This window comes from Heteronotia binoei, chromosome 21 (genome assembly GCF_032191835.1).
Source record: "Heteronotia binoei isolate CCM8104 ecotype False Entrance Well chromosome 21, APGP_CSIRO_Hbin_v1, whole genome shotgun sequence".
Lineage (NCBI taxonomy): Eukaryota > Metazoa > Chordata > Lepidosauria > Squamata > Gekkonidae > Heteronotia > Heteronotia binoei.
The window spans coordinates 73,059,836-73,075,698 of NC_083243.1; the positions used below are offsets into that span (position 1 = coordinate 73,059,836).

Here is a 15,863-nt window from a genome sequence, read left to right on the forward strand (position 1 = left end):
CAGATGTTTGCAAGGCTGTCACCTGGTCCTCCCCGCTTGCCTTTATGAAGCACTATGCGCTGGACGTGCATGCTCAACAGAGGACTTGTTTGGGAACTGCAGTGCTGCAAGCTGTTTCTTCCGGTTGACCATCTTCCCGCCTCCAGGTATGTCTTGCTTGCTAATCTCCCATGAGTGTGAAGCACAGAGACCACGAAGAAGATAGACAGGTTGCTTACCTGTAACAGTAGATCTTCGAGTGGTCATATGTGCATTCACACTCCCCGCCCTCCTTCCCCACTGCTGACGGTCTCCCTCCAGTAAGGGCTTCCAGCGGTCAGGAAGGAACTGGCGGGATCCCCGCGCTGGCACCGGTGAGCATGCACAATGGGACACTTGCGCATGTCCATTGGTGCCGAGCGTGGAAAAATCCTGGGCTTTTCAGGTACCGATTCAGGGATCGGCGCAGGCGCACTATCCCATGAGTGTGAATGCACAGATGACCACTCGAAGATCTACAGTTACAGGTAAGCAACCTATCTTTCTTCAATCTCTGACATCTTCAGGAACTAGGGATTGTATAATCGATTACCTAAATCAGTGTCTTTACTCAGTCTTTTCCAAGGTTCTGAAGAGGAACAGGAAATGGCAGCTCATTCAGGGCCTCCAGTTGCTAAACCAGTCAATGAAGTTCCATCACTTCTTGATGGGGATTCTCAAATATATTATAAAACCCCTAAGCAGGGGTGTTACTTACCTTTGATAGAACTCACCAAGACATATCTTCACATTCCAGGTTGACCTACATTGGAAGTTTTTAAGATTCGCAGTTTGGGAATGGCATTTCCAATTTCAGGCAATACTGTTTTGATATGTCATTGGTTCCCAGATCCTTCTCCAAATTGATGGTATCATTAGTGGCAGCTCTTCAGAGTGACCTTCATCTTTACTTTAACAACCTTCAGCTGAGTTTGCTGTCCACAGAAAAGGAAGCTGAGGACTTCCAAAGAACAATAATTCTTCTTTGGCTACATGGTTTGTGATCAGCTTTGAGAGAAACACTTGTCACCCACACTAGTATTAACTCACTTTGGGACAGTGATAGATGCATTAAAGGAAAAAGGGTAACCAGACTACATTGAGTAGGTGGCTGAAGCAATGCATCCTGTTAACCTACCAGGCAGCCAAGTTCCCTCTCCTGGAGGGTATTTCAGCCTGATTTTTTTAGGAGGACAAGCCACTTCCACAGCCCTGGAAGCCAGTGCTTCCATGGCAGTAGTATGTAGGGCAGCTAACTGACCTAGTCATTCTTCCTTCTGTCCTGGCCAGGCCAGTCGGGCTGCAGTGGACTCCCTGCCCTGGGTGAAGCTGCCCTCTCCACACCACACCAGCTGCCGACTCCAGCTCCAGCCCAGCAACCCACCACCCCGGGGGTTATCTAGGAGGATCCTGGCCCCCAGGAATGGCATCAGAGGAGGAGCCCCTCCCACAAAGACCCCCAGCCAAGGTGTGGGCTGGGCCTGCGGCCGCTTGCAAAATAAGCTGCAGAGCCCCCTGGTGGTTGACTGGAAGGAGAAAAGCAGTGAGCCACCACTGGGCATGGGTGGCCCCAGGGAAAAGTGAGAGCCACACACTTCCACTGTGGGTGATGCCACCACAGCAAGACGCAGGAACAGTCACAATGTCGCCCAGCAGCCTGGAAGTGGGGAAGGTCACCCAGGCGCACATGCCTGGGCATCTGAGTTTAAAAACGGAGGTGGGGCTGGGAGGAGGAGAGGCACGGGAATGGCTGGGGACCTAAAGAGGAAATAAAAGGAGGCCAGCCCAGGAGGTTGTGGAAGAATACTGGCTGGCAATGAGGATGAGGTTGTCCATCAGAGAGAGAGAAGGGAAGGGGACCTCAATTGCTGAGCCAGGGAGGAGTGTCTTGAGGGTGCAGGAACCCAACCTCCCATTCTGAGACTTCAGGCCGCAGGGGAGAGGAGCCCAAAGGGACCCCGAGGCAACTACGGCACCAGGGCAACTCCAAGAACCAAGGGAGAAGTGTGACACCTTCCTATGCCCTACAAGGTACTCGAATGGACATCTTCAGATACAGTGCTTGGCCATCAAGTCCTGCAGCAGATAGTGCAAAATTAAGGGTGTTAATGCCTTTTACTCACCCTGGTGACAGCATGCTTTGTTACATCCCCACTCATCTGGGTCTCCTCATCCTTTCAAGAAAGAACGGCACATTGGTACTAACTGTGAAGGCCCATTCTCCTTGGAAGTGATGAGGAGATTTGGGCCCTCTCCCCCAAAAGGAAAATGAAACAGAGGTACAGAAAGACAGCAGTACTGTAGAAAAAGAGGGAAGTTCTCTGATCAGGTGATAGACCCAGTTGTTAGTGGCTTCTAAGTTTTTTAGATCACATTGTGGATCATGAGACCTATGGAAGTTTCCAGACTGAAAGGGAAATGGGGGAATTCTTCCCCTCTGGAACCAAAAAAGCTGAATTTCCTGCTGCCAAAAGCAGAGGGAAAGGAGTTCTCCACACATCTGGGTCTGAGAGAAGCACATAACTTCACTTTCTGAATATTGTATTTTTAGAAAGTACACATTTCCTTCCATGCTGGGTGGAGTTTAACTACATTTTTTAAAATGTCAGCTCTTTTTAACTTCAGTTAAATCTGCCTAAGGCTGCATTCCCGTACTTATCCTCAGCTAGGTGAATTGGCTAGAAAAGTTACTTTGCCTGCCTGTCTAAAGTTTTTGGGCTGTGCTGGGCTGTTGGCTTGGGAAGATATTTTTTTGTGTTGTGTTCTGACTGACTTTTCATTTGTTTTGTTTTTATACAAATTGCACGTGTGCAAGTTCTTCACTAGTAAGGGCGGATTCAGTAGGCATGAATTGGTAAGTTGAGTCATTGCAGCTGGTAGAAATAAGATCAGGGATATCCATTTTTAAGAGAAAAAAATACTATACCATGTTCCACAAGAGGAGTAGGTTGATCACAAGTTGAACACATGAAGTTGTTTTATATTGAATAAGAGGATTGTCCTCATTGGAAGTGTCAGGGATTGAATGTTCTACTGCTGTGCCACAACCACAGCCCTGATAAAGACAAAGTTTTCATTTTCTTCAGTTTGCATTAAGATCTGCATGTGTCCATTTAACTGTATATGGGCCAAGAATTAAGGGAAAACTGAATCTTAAATCAGTCTCTGAGGTTCTAATCTTACTACTGATCTCTTATTTCTTTACTTAGGCAAATCAAAAACCTGAGGCACAAGTGGGGTAATTATACGGATTGCACAGTAGCAAATGACTGGGCAATGTTGGGAGGCCAGCTGTTCCAGAATTACTAGTCAGAACCGTCAATATTTTAAAGGGATATTTTAATTAGGCATAACAATTAAGAAAGCTTATGCTAAAAAGTAAAAGGAAACCCAGAAACTCATCTCTAAGTAGTTTAGCTTACTTCTTCTGGTCTTGCTTATGGCAGACTATTTGTACTTGGGTGGTCATATTAGCAGAGAAGATGCCAGAACCTGGCATGTCTGCCAGCTGTTTTTCTACTAGACCAAGGACACATGGGCTGCATATATATATGAGGAACAAATTTCTAGCATTCTCCCCTTACTCTTCCAGTTCTCCTCTGTACACAGCATTTGATTCAAAAGTTGCTGGTTTCACCAAACCTTCATTGGCCATGATTCCCACAAGCCAGAATTCCAAACTTCAGTTTATCCCCATTTGGCATTCCAGTTTGTGAGGTGGAAGCAAACTGCAGTTTGTTAAGAAACCCATATTTCAGATGCCACAGAGCTTTATCAAAACGAGAGATTTTGAATTGAGTTCCATGAGCGTGGTGGAGAGGTGGGAAGAATGAGAGTAGTGAGCAAGCATGGCAGCACGTTTAATCTACATTTGCCATAATGTCTAGGAGTAGGTTTGGTACCATAGCAGCAGCAAGTTCAGACTGCAGGCATATTGGAACAGGAGCCACTTCATATAGCTCAGGGAAGTGGTCCTTAGAACAACAATATAACTTTATGATAGTAATAAGACTTTTTAAAATTCAAGACAGTAGAGTTCACTGACAGAAAGAGAAATAGGAAGTTAGGACATTATTTTAAGCAGTTGTTTCAGGTACTTCAGTTACATACATGCTCAAACTGAAAATAGGGTTTGTGGGAATATCCTTCCGAGAGAAGGCTCCTTGCACTTTCTGTGTCCATGTCCCGCTGTCAGTTTAAAACTGCTCTGTTTGAGGGGGCTTGGGTTACTGGGTCATTTTATTTTATGTTGTGTCTAGTTTTTATGCTGCTGATCTGTCAGTACAATTGCTGTTTTTAATATAGTGATGAATTGCTTTTAATTATATTTGTGAACCACCCAAGGTTTCTGGCAGGTTGGGATGGGTGGGGTAGAATTTGTTTTAATAAGTAAAATAATTGCAGAAAGGAAAATAAGATTGCACTCCTTACTTAGGAGTAAGTCTCATTGAATTGCATTTAACTCAACGTAAACATAGGGGTGTTAAAAAAAAATACGGAATTACACGGATTTGGAAATACACGGGGGCCAAAAAATATGAAATATCGTGTATTTCCAATTACCATACTTGGAACAGCCGCATATATGGTAGATGCGTGGCTATTTCCGAATATACGGCCCCATTATACCCTATGGCCATTGAAATCAATGGCAAAATAGGGTATATTGGAAGCCACCTGGAGGAGAGGGGGTTTGAGGGAGAGCCCCCAAATTTGCAGGGGACTCTCCCCTATGAACCCCCCAAGTCCCAAAAAGATTGGGCCAGGGGGTCCCATTCCAGGGGCACCTAAAGAGGGTGCCCCTATCCCACCATTATACCCTATGGGCCATTGAAATCAATGGCAACATAGGGCATAATTAGAGTAGAGGCTACTGGGGGGGGGCAGGGGGTTTGAGGGAGAGCCCCAAAAATTGCAGGGAACTCTCCCCTATAAAACACCCAAGTCCCAAAAAGATTGGGCCAGGGGGTCCCTGTCTTTGGGCTCCCCAAAAGACCCATTGCCAACAATGATGGTGAAAGCCCAATTAGCCACTTCCTCCACTATAATTGCTGTGGGGAAAGTGGCTCTGGCCAGAGGGGAATTTGAGGGAGAGGCCCCAAAACTGCAGGGCAGCTTCAGGGGACTCCCCAGCATGAAACCCCCCCTGGCCCAAAAAGACTGCACCCATCTGTGGGCACCCCAAAAGGAACACTGCTCCCAATGGTGAGAAAAAAACAATTAGAGCCACTTCCTCACTGTAATTGTCGTGGGAAAAGTTGCTCTGGGGAGCAGGAGGTTTTGAGGAGAGCCCCCATAACTCCTGTGCAGCTTCATGGCACTGTCCCACACAAAACCCACAAGGCCAAAAAAAATTGGACCAGGGAGTCCAATTCCTGGGGCACCCAAAGCCAAACCTAACTTCACACCAGAGAAATTCTATAGGACCCAAATGCACTATATCCCTCTATCTACTCTATGAACCCTGCAGGCCTGGAACCAATATAAACCCAGTTGCCAACGTCACTACCACACAAAACACAATCTGTTCAAGGTCTGCTCTGCAGACCTGGCTGCAGCAAACCCAGATGCCAGCTCTCCAGCCCTGCCCCAAACAACATGGGGAGAGCAACATGGCCAAGCACAACAAGCCTGCTGGTTCCGGGTCTCTCACCCAGGTGCCAGCTTCCCTGCCACAGAACACACAATTTACAGATGCCAGCTCTCAAGCTCTGCCCCAAACAACACAACTCTCAAACAAGAGAAGTGGTGGACCACACCTAACTCCACATCATTCTGTATCTGACGCAAAGCAAGAAGTATTTAGACTTACCTTGAGTGATGGATGGTTGGCTATTCCAGGTTCTTTTGCATTACCCAGGGTGCACCACAAAGAGGCGAGCCAGAATTGCACCCCAAATGAGGAAGATCACTGGGAGGGCCTCAGATTGTGTGAGAGGAAGGCAACCATTCCTTCTCTCTCAGCTCAGCAGCAGCACACCAGCATCACTGTCCCTTTAAAGGGACCTCAGCATTGGTATGGCTGCTGGCTGCCTGTCATCATCACTGGCAACTCCCTCTTTCCTCCTCCTGCCCCTGAAAAAAAAAACTGGGTTATCCTGGCTGGCCCTGTGGGTGCTGTCGGTTATAGTTGGGGGCTGCAATGGCTCTTTCAGTATTATTAGGCATGTGTGGATGGGGGACTGGGGAAATTTGGATTGCTTTGCAGATTTTAAACCAGCATTCACTTTTGGTTTGGGGAGCGATGAGGGGTGGAGGGGTGGGATGCACTGCCAATCCATTTGTGAGTGAGTTTTTGGGCTGTCTTTGGACTCTAGTCTATTTTTAGTGGAGGAGCGTTTTACAACCACCTTCCAAGCGCGGGCCAAGAGAGGATGCAGGCACAAGTAGGTGCTCACTTCATTCACTCTCAAAGTCTACGTTCGGGGAGCCGAACAGAGGCAAGTTGACCTTCAGGAAGACCAACTGCTCAGTTGTCCAGGGTTGCAGGTGATTGTGATGTGGGCAGACAATGTCGCCCATATGCGAAAAGACAAATTCGCTCGTTGGTGGGCATGAGAGGAACGCCTTGGCCACGGAGGAGAGGGCCGGCCAGACCTCCTCCTTTGTGACCCAGTAGTCCAAAGGAGACATTCCCTGCGGCTTGAGGGGCTCCAAAAGATAGTCCCTCACCATCGCAGCACCCATCTTCGCTCTCGGTGCCCTACTGCTCATAGAGGGGCCAACGACCCACCCGATGAGTGTCATCTCAGGACGCTTCGTGGCGTGAGTCTGGTGGAAAACACTGCCTAGCTGGGAAGGTTAGGGATGAACAACAGCAGTGGAAGTGGCAGATGAGCTGCTTCCACCCCTTTCCTCCTCAACAACTGGCACTGGGCCCACCCTGACTCCGGAACGCTCGACCTTCTGGGAGAGCTCGTCTTGCCAGCAATCGAGCTCGTTGGCCCGCTCGGCGACTGTGCCCTTAAGGTGCGGGTCTAACATGGTTGCCATCATGTAGACCTTATCCTGGGTGAAAGTCTGAAAGTGGGCCACAAACCCTTCCTGCAGCCTAACAACCAGGGCGCGCACCGCTGGAAGAACGTCTGCACGGCCTTGAGCTGGCACTAAAAATGAGGCCAGATCTTCATGGGCCATGTGGACCATGGGGACGACCAGTGCGATACTCGCCGTGTCAGATGAGAGCATTTCTGTGTGGGTCTTGAAGGGCCCAAGAACCTCCACAGTTTGAGAAATGGAGCAGAAGTCGGTACTCATGGGTCGCGGCTAGATACCAACAATCCTGGCTTTTCGTCTGGCCCAATGTGTCCTTAACCATGAGGTGGAGAAGGTGAGCCACGCAAGGAAGGCGTTGTAGGCCCTGACGCTGGACAGCTGATTTGATGTTGGAGCCACCATCAGTCACCACGAAGCCTGTGGCGACGTCCCCGCTGACTACCCAGCCCTCTAACTGCTGTGAGAGGATGGCTCTGAGAGTGTTCACCATGTGCGGCGCGTCAACTGCTTTGGGGTGCAGCAAGGCCCAGTGATAGCCAGCCTGGTGGCCCTGACCCTGCCTGCTGCTATAGCCACCCCCACCTTCACCTCACTGGGTTGCCACCAATGCGCAGTAAGGGAGAGATACCCCTCGAACACATGTTGGGAGCTCCAGATATCTGAGGTGAAATGCACAGTCCCCTGGCAGCACAGGACAAATGCTTTTTCAGCACAGATCTGGTCGCCCTGAAAACAGCTGGCACAATGGTCCTGCAAATGGTGGTTCTAGCAGGAACTTTATACCAGGGCGCCAGGTACTCGAGCAACCCTAGCACCCCAGGATTCTCAACCACTGAAAATGGAAGCCCATGGGCGATCGACCTGGCAAGGTTCCAGGCGATCACCTTCCTGCCGTACCTGATCCCCCTCTTGGCACACAGGTGCCACCCCTACCAAACATCTCAGGCAGAGATGGCTGGCGTTCCTGTACTCCCACGGAATGCTCCTGGAGAGCTCTAGAGGTAGTCGATATGGGATGGACCTCCTGGCTGGGTGATGTTGGCCACTTGGGCACCCCAGCACCAGCCTGCTTCTCCCCCTTAAGAAGCACCGCCGGGTGGTGCTTCTGCAGGTGGTTCCAGATCCCCCCCGGAGTCAGGTGGGCAGGGTCCCACCCACGACTGATCCGGGCCCTGCACAGCTGGCACTACGCATAGCGTGGATCCTCTATAAGTCGGAAATGCTTCCAGAATTCGGAGGTGTACGGATGCCCAAGCTGACTGGCAGCTTTGGTGTACGGAGCCACCTCCTGTGAAGGGCTTGGGGCAGACACATTGTGTCTCAAGGTGGCAGGAGGGGCTGGCTGCCAGGGGGAAGTGGGCGGAGATGGAGGCACCTTGTGTGTCTCCATTTCTTCCCCTGCCACTCCATGCTGCCTCCCCTCCTGGCCATCCCCTGAAGGACTGCTGGTGCCCGAAGGAACCAAAGAAGGGGGCTGGACCTCCTCAACCAGCTTCTCCTCCAGCTCCTGCACGACACTCTGCACTCTCCTTGGGGTGATCGTTTTGGACAGAAAGCTGTTCCCAAAGCTCATCTCCAAGGAGGGCTGCTCTTGCTGCCCCTCCTCCGGCTGCTGAGGCCGAGCGACATCAGCTGGAGGAGAGACTGCCCAAGCAGCAGACCCCTGCTCAGTGCCAGCACCTCTGCTGGGGGTGCCCCGGCAGCAGCCTCAATGAAGGGCCCAAGGCGGGCCTTCTTTTTCATCACACTCCTGCCAGAGGTCGGAGTGCAGGAAGGCGGCTGTGGAGTGGCCGTACGCACAGGTGGGGGGGGACACCTTGGTCCTCCCCCTTCCCTCCACCCCTCTAGTCTTCTCCTTCACCTTGCCCCCAGGGCCGCTCTTCTGCTGCCTTTCACTCATGTCACCCTTGGCCAGTCTCACATAACCTGAACTGAGAGTGGGGTTTTTTTTTACAAACCTAACTCACTGCACTGTACCCTGAACCAACAAGTGCCCTGAACCAACAAGTGCCCTGACTTCTTTTTAAAAACCCTCCCACCAAAACTTGTTTGTTTTTTTCTTTGGTCCCTAATCTATCCTTTTTTGGGTTGGGGTAGTAGTGATTTGGTAAAGTTTAAAAGACTAGGTGATCCTGCCTCTACCTGGCTACAGTTTTTAAAAGGCTACCTTTAGATGAAGGCAATCCTTGTTATATCCTCCTAGTGAAATTTCTCCTAACTAGATCCTGGGACAAACCGGATTTCCTTGCAAACTAGAAATCAGGTGTCCCCTATAATTTGAAAGAAGCTGTGATTTACCCTATGGAAATCTAAGTATGCACCAGCTTTCAGTGACTGAAAGCAAGATGCACTGCAACCCTAGTCTTTTAAAAACGGAGCCTGATGTGGCTTGGTAATCACGCTGCCTTTTATGAGAAACCTAAAATCTTTTTAAATTGCCCCTATCTGGCCTAGTTGAATTTTGAAAGAAGATAAAGCCCTAAACTGGATTTTTTTTTTAAGTTCAAAAAACACAATCCCTAAAAACACCCTTATTAGTGGGGCAGCCTTTTTAGTGGCCCTAGGCAAACCGAAAGCAGCCTCAGACTCCAAAAACAACTCTATAAAAACCCCACCCCTCACACCAACCCTCTCACACCAACCAGAGGTAACTTTAAAAAACCAAAATGTGACAGAAAGAAACTTAACTTTTAAGCCCCCCCCCCCAACCAGAACCAGGAAAAGGGACAACAGGAGAAGGCCAAGAAACTCCACCCCATGCAGCCTCCACTCCTGGTCATCCCCTGAAGGACTGCTGGTGCCTAAAGAAACCAAAGATGGGGGCTGGTCCTCCACAACCAGCTTCTCTTCCAGCTATTGCACGACACTCTGCACCTTCCTTGGGGTGATCATTTTGGACAGAAAACTGTCCCCAAAGCTCATCTCCAAGGAAGGCTGCACTTGCTGCACCTCCTCCAGCTGCTGAGGCCAAGCGACATCAGCTGGAGGAGAGACTGCCCGAGCAGCAGACCCCTGCAGCAGCCTCGATGAAGGGCCCAAGGCGGGCCTTCTTCTTCATCACACTCCGGCCAGAGGTCGGAGTGCTAGAAGGTGACTGTGGAGTGGCCCCACGCACAGGTGGGGGGGGACTGTTAAAAAAGTGGCCTTTTCACCAATAAGAAACCTCAGGCCAAATCAGTCAACAACACCCCCCTTCCCCTAAAACCAGAACCAGGAATAGGGACAACAGGTCAGGAGGATGCAAAATCTGCAGCAATAGAGAATCTCTTTCTCTCTCGGCTTGACTTCGCGAACGAAGATTTAAGAAGGGTGCAGTAGTCCACGTCTGCTGCAGGCTCGCTGGTGGCTAACAAGACCAATGCGGGACAGGCAGATCCGGCCACAGTGGCTGCAGGGAAAAGTCTGATTTGGGGTTGGTGCTGTAGCAGTGCGATTCTTCCTCAATCTCCTTTTGTCCTCAAGACCAGCTATGTGTGCGTTCTCAAAGGAAGAGACAGCCTGGTGGATGATGTGCCTCCATGCTTTGCGATCTGAGGCTAGGTCAGACCACTGGTGATGGTTGATGCGACAGGTGCCAAGGGATTTCTTCAAGGAGTCCTTGTACCTCTTCTTTGGTGCCCCTCTATTTCGATGGCCAGTGGAAAGTTCGCCATAGAGAGCAATCTTGGGAAGGCGGTGGTTTTCCATCCAAGAAACATGCCCTGCCCAGCGCAGCTGCGTCTTCAACAGCAGTGCTTTGATGCTTGTAACCTCCGCCTTCTTGAGGACTTCACTGTTGGTCACAAAGTCACTCCAGTGGATGTTGAGGATGGTGCGAAGGCAGCGCTGATGAAAGCGCTCAAGGAGTTGCAGGTGATGACGGTATAAAACCCACGATTCGGAGCCGTAGATGAGGGTTGTCATCACAACCACTTTGTAAACATTGATCTTTGTGCCTTTTTTCAGATGCTTGTTGCTCCACACTCTTTTGTGCAGTCGGCCAAATGCACGGTTTGCCTTTGCCAGCCTGTTGTCGATCTCCTTGTCGATCTTGGCATCTGAGGAGATGATGCACCCCAGGTAGCTGAACTGCTGGACTGTCTTCAAAACTGATTCACCCACAGTGATGCAGGGAGGGTGACAATCTTCCAGGGGTGCAGGCTGGTGGAGAACTTCTGTCTTCTTCAGACTAACTTCTAGGCCGAATAGCTTGGCAGCCTCTGCAAAGCAGGACGTCATATGCTGCAGAGCTGATCCCGAGTGGGAGACGAGTGCAGCATCATCAGCAAATAGTAGCTCTCGGATGAGTTTTTCCATTGTCTTGGAGTGAGCCTTTAGTCGCCTCAGGTTGAACAGGCTGCCATCGGTGCGATAGCGGATGTAGACACCATCGTCATCATCTAGATCTACTGCGGCTCTTTGAAGCATCATGCTAAAGAAGATCGTAAAGAGAGTTGGCGTGAGAACGCAGCCTTGCTTTACACCTGTGCCTATTGGGAAGGGCTCCGAGAGGTCGTTGCAGTGTCTGACTTGGCCTCGCTGGTCTTCATGTAGCTGGATGATCATGCTGAGGAACCTTGGGGGACATGCTAAACGTTCCAAGATTTGCCACAGGCCTTTCCTGCTAACGGTATCGAAAGCTTTGGTAAGGTCGACAAAAGTCACATATAGACCCTTGTTCTGTTCCCTGCATTTCTCTTGGAGCTGCCTGAGAACAAATACCATGTCGGTGGTGCTCCTGTTAGCTCTGAAGCCGCACTGGCTCTCTGGGAGTTCTTCTGCAATGGTGGGTACCAGTCTGTTCAGGAGTATTCTGGCAAGGATTTTGCCTGCGATGGAGAGCAGGGTTATCCCCCGGTAGTTGGAGCAGTCTGACTTTTCTCCTTTGTTCTTGTGTAGAGTGATGATGATTGCATCGCGAAAGTCCTGTGGTAGTTTGCCTTGTTCCCAGCAGGTGACAAGTACTTTGTGAAGTGTGCTATGTAGTACTGTGCCCCCATGCTTCCAGATCTCTGGTGGGATTCCATCAACTCCCGCTGCCTTGCCACTTTTCAGTTGCTTCATGGCTTTAACAGTCTCTTCTAGGGACTAGATCCAAAGAGAGAATAGGTCCAATAGAGAATAGATCCAAACAGAAGGCCAACACAAACTCAACTGCTAAAAAGTGGCCTTTTAAACAATGAAAATTAGGCCAAACAACCCCACTCCCCCAAGAACCAGAACCAGAAGAAAAAAGGAACAGCAGCAGCACAACACAGCAGCAACAAATCAAACACAGAATCCTTTTAAAACAGTAAAAAACTTAACTTTTAACAATACAGGAACTTTACCAACCCCTCCCCCCAAAAAAACCTTTTCCCTAACCCCAAGAAATCCAAGCCACCCAAATCAAGAAAAATAAAAGGTCACTGCACTTTTAAAAGTCCTCTCATTAAGATATGGGCAAATTGGCAAATCCCCCACCCCCAGCAGAACCCCCTAACCCCAAATTAGCTACCCAGTACTCACCCACCCAAATCTGGATAAGTAAAGGGACTGTGAGTCTTTAAAAGTCCTTTTACCAACTAAAATAAAAACAAGAACCCCAAGACTGTCTTACCTTTGACGTCTTCTCTTCTCCAGGCACTGGCAGGTCAGGCAAGGCTGAGAAAGAGCAGCAGCAGCTGAAGCCAAGGGCCAGCTTAGCACAGTCTCTCTCTCACACACAGCAATGGAATGGAGTCCAGCCAGGCAGACTCCTTAAAAAGGTTCTCTGGCTCTAAACAGAGCAGTTTCAAAAAATAGCACTGCTCTGTGATTGGCCAGAGAACACTGTTTACTTGGATACCCAAGTAAACAAAAGAACAACAATGTTGCTGATGGCTGAGGAATTAGCCCAGCCATCAGCTACACAACAGCCCTGCAAAGCATGCATTTGCAATGCATTTTGCAAATGCATACTTTGGATTGGCTGCTCGGGCTCCTCTCCCCCTCCCCCCTCCCTCCCTGATCCCAGGGAGGCTATGGGAGAGGTGGGAAAAGGCTTCCAAAGGCGGGAAAGGAAGCAAGCAGCTCCCCTGAGGCTACAGAAGCTCCTTTCCCGCCTTTTCCATTGACTTCTGTATACTTTCAAATATTGATACGGAAGTATACGGGGAGCCATATACGGCTCCCGTTTAATGGGCTGAAAATGGATTCGGAAGTATACGGTGCTGTATACTTCCGAATCAGGGGTGATTCGGTGGTCTATACGGTTCGGTCGAACCGAATGCACACCCCTACATAAACATGCCTTGAATTGGATTCTAAGGGGTCTGCATAAAGTGTCAGCAAGCTTCTCCAGTGGTTGGTTGGATACTGTCCTGTTCTTTGAAGCCAAGGATTATAGCCATTCACTTATTTATTCATTTAGAAACATATATGTCACTTATACAACACCTGCTTGAGACAGCCTACAACAACACAATAAAACTACCAAAAAGCTCATAAAAGGAGGCCAATAAAAACCTGCCAGATGATAAAGCAGCATAAAATAAGCAGTAGAGTGTAAAATAATATTGTTTAATCAGACTTTGTCTTATATTGGAAGGTGCTGATAACATCCAGGGCTTTTTTTAAAGAAAAGGCCCAGCAGGAACTTGTTTGCATATTAGGCCACACCTCCTGGCACCAGGCCTGCCAGAACTCTCCTATGCTTTCCTACTACAAAAAAAAAAGCCCTGCTTACATCTGTTAGACTGATCATATACTGCTACACAAACCCTGGTTTAATCAAACTAGGATTTACTGACATGCCCTAGAATGTGATTGGGAATTGTTTTCTCAAGGTTTATTATTTTTTTAAAGCACTTAATGTTGAACTTGGAGCCATACAATAAGAAGCCACCAACAACAGCTAACACAAACCTACTTTGTCCAAAGAGGTAGGTTTTTAGACGGCCTTTTTTTTCCTTGTTGCAAAGCTGCCAGTGAATACATCTTTCCTCTTCCTTAAATAAATGTCTTGTTTGCTTAAATAGAAGTAGTCTTGTTTATCTTTTTGAGGGGATTGTCATTTTCTGGTCAGAGGTTAGAATTTCCTTTTGGCAAGTATTGTTAGGTCACTGCTAGTAGAACATATTGTACTTAAACCTGTCCCACTTGCTTTGATGTTGGTTTGTAGCATTCTGCCAGGGAGAGACTGGGAGCATGTCCTTCTTGTTAAGCATTGTGGATTGGAAAAACAGAATTAGAACTTTTTAAAAAGGCTGATTTCAAAAGTTCAAAAATGAATCACACTAAATTGGTGTTCTGGCATAGAAGAATGTGTGGCTATTTGAACCTGAACTTCAAATCATGTTTCTTTATTCATGCTATTTCATATCTGTTACTTTGTTTTTATTTATTTTTTAAAACTAAGAATGTCTTGTCTGTCTTCTCGGAAAAAAATAGTTAAAAAGGAGAAAAGATAACAGATGTGTGGACTACTGAGAGTTGTGTTCTGTATTCTTATGCATGCAATTCAGCACTCAGTCCAGCCGTGCATTTTGTATTGATTTGGCCCTTGAAACAGCCATGTGAGTTAGGTCACTGATATTCCTTTTGTACAGTTGGGGAATCAGTGCACATGTGATCTAAAACAAGACTGGGCGTAAACCAGCTCATGACGTAACGTTCTCATGAATTTTGGCTGGTTTGTGAAATTGTTCGTGGAAGGGCACCTGTTCCCCAAATGGTGCTGTTCATAGTGGCTCATGGCAGTTTGTGAATGGATACATTTCCAGCAGACTGTTTTGTCAATTAAACTGTTTACAAAACTCAAAAGCAACAGGGGGCAAAATTCTCCAGCACTGGAAACACCAATAGGAGCCCTTTAAAGCTTAACGGGCACTGCTGGGGCTTCTGTTTGGGGTAGTGGAGAGCAATTTAATGCCTACTGCCTACTTTTCTCACTCAGAGATCAGTCTAAGATATGCATAGGAAACTCTGAGGAGTCCTGGGGGGGGGGGCTCCTTTGAGGGGTCTCCGGAGACGAGTTGCATATTCATCATCTGCAGAAGTTTCCAGAGTCATTTATTTGACATAAGCTCGACAGGATCCTAACCTTCTTTGAGACTGCTAAACATCTAAAGCTATACAAGACCAGTGTTGGATCTGGATAAGTGCAGAAAAAGGTACTGTTTACTAACTTCATTCCGGGATTATTTAAAGTTAAACAAAATAAAATCATAAGGTGGGAAATAGAGATTCAGAAAGCTTGGAAGAAGAAGGGGAGAAAGGGCGAAATTTGAACTTTGTAAATTTAAAGGACAGTACTAAAAAGTGGAAAGGAATTTATTGTTTTGTCTACGATTTTGGTGAAAAAGCCCCATCGTCACAGATTTGCAGCTCTCACAGTCAATACAGGAAATACGTCAAACATCGCGAGATTTTTTTACCAGTGAAAACGGGATTTGGTGTCAAGAAAAGCAGGAAGTGTCGCATGGAAGAGGAAAATCATTGAAGCAGCTAGCCTACCCTAGGACTATAATATCATAAAAAAACATCGGCAGCCATTGCTAGGAGGTCAAAATTTAAACAAAGTTTTTAAAGTGTTCAGGACATAAAAAAATTGTGAAGCTAACAGATGACAATTATAAGGTAAATACTATTGGACGTTATCGCTGATAATTATTTTAGAAGCCACTTGAAGGAATTTTTTTTAAAGGGAAGCAGAAAGTCGCAACCGCCATTTTGGAAGAAATAAAAACTTTAAAAATTAATATCTGAGCCCAGGAGGCTCTGAGGATGGCGAAATTAGGCTTATTGAAAAGGGCAAGCCTTAATCTATCAAACCTGATAGTTTAAATTTAATTTGGAGAGGTCAAAATTTTCAGTGTTTTTTTACATGTCAGAGCATAAGTTAACCCATG

The 15,863-nt window shown here is 47.7% G+C and overlaps 1 protein-coding gene across 1 annotated transcript in view; it reads left to right on the forward strand.

The window, feature by feature from the left end:
- Window positions 1-15,863, forward strand: part of SPRED1 (sprouty related EVH1 domain containing 1) — a 164,127-nt gene that overhangs the window by 66,246 nt on the left and 82,018 nt on the right. The window lies entirely within an intron of this gene.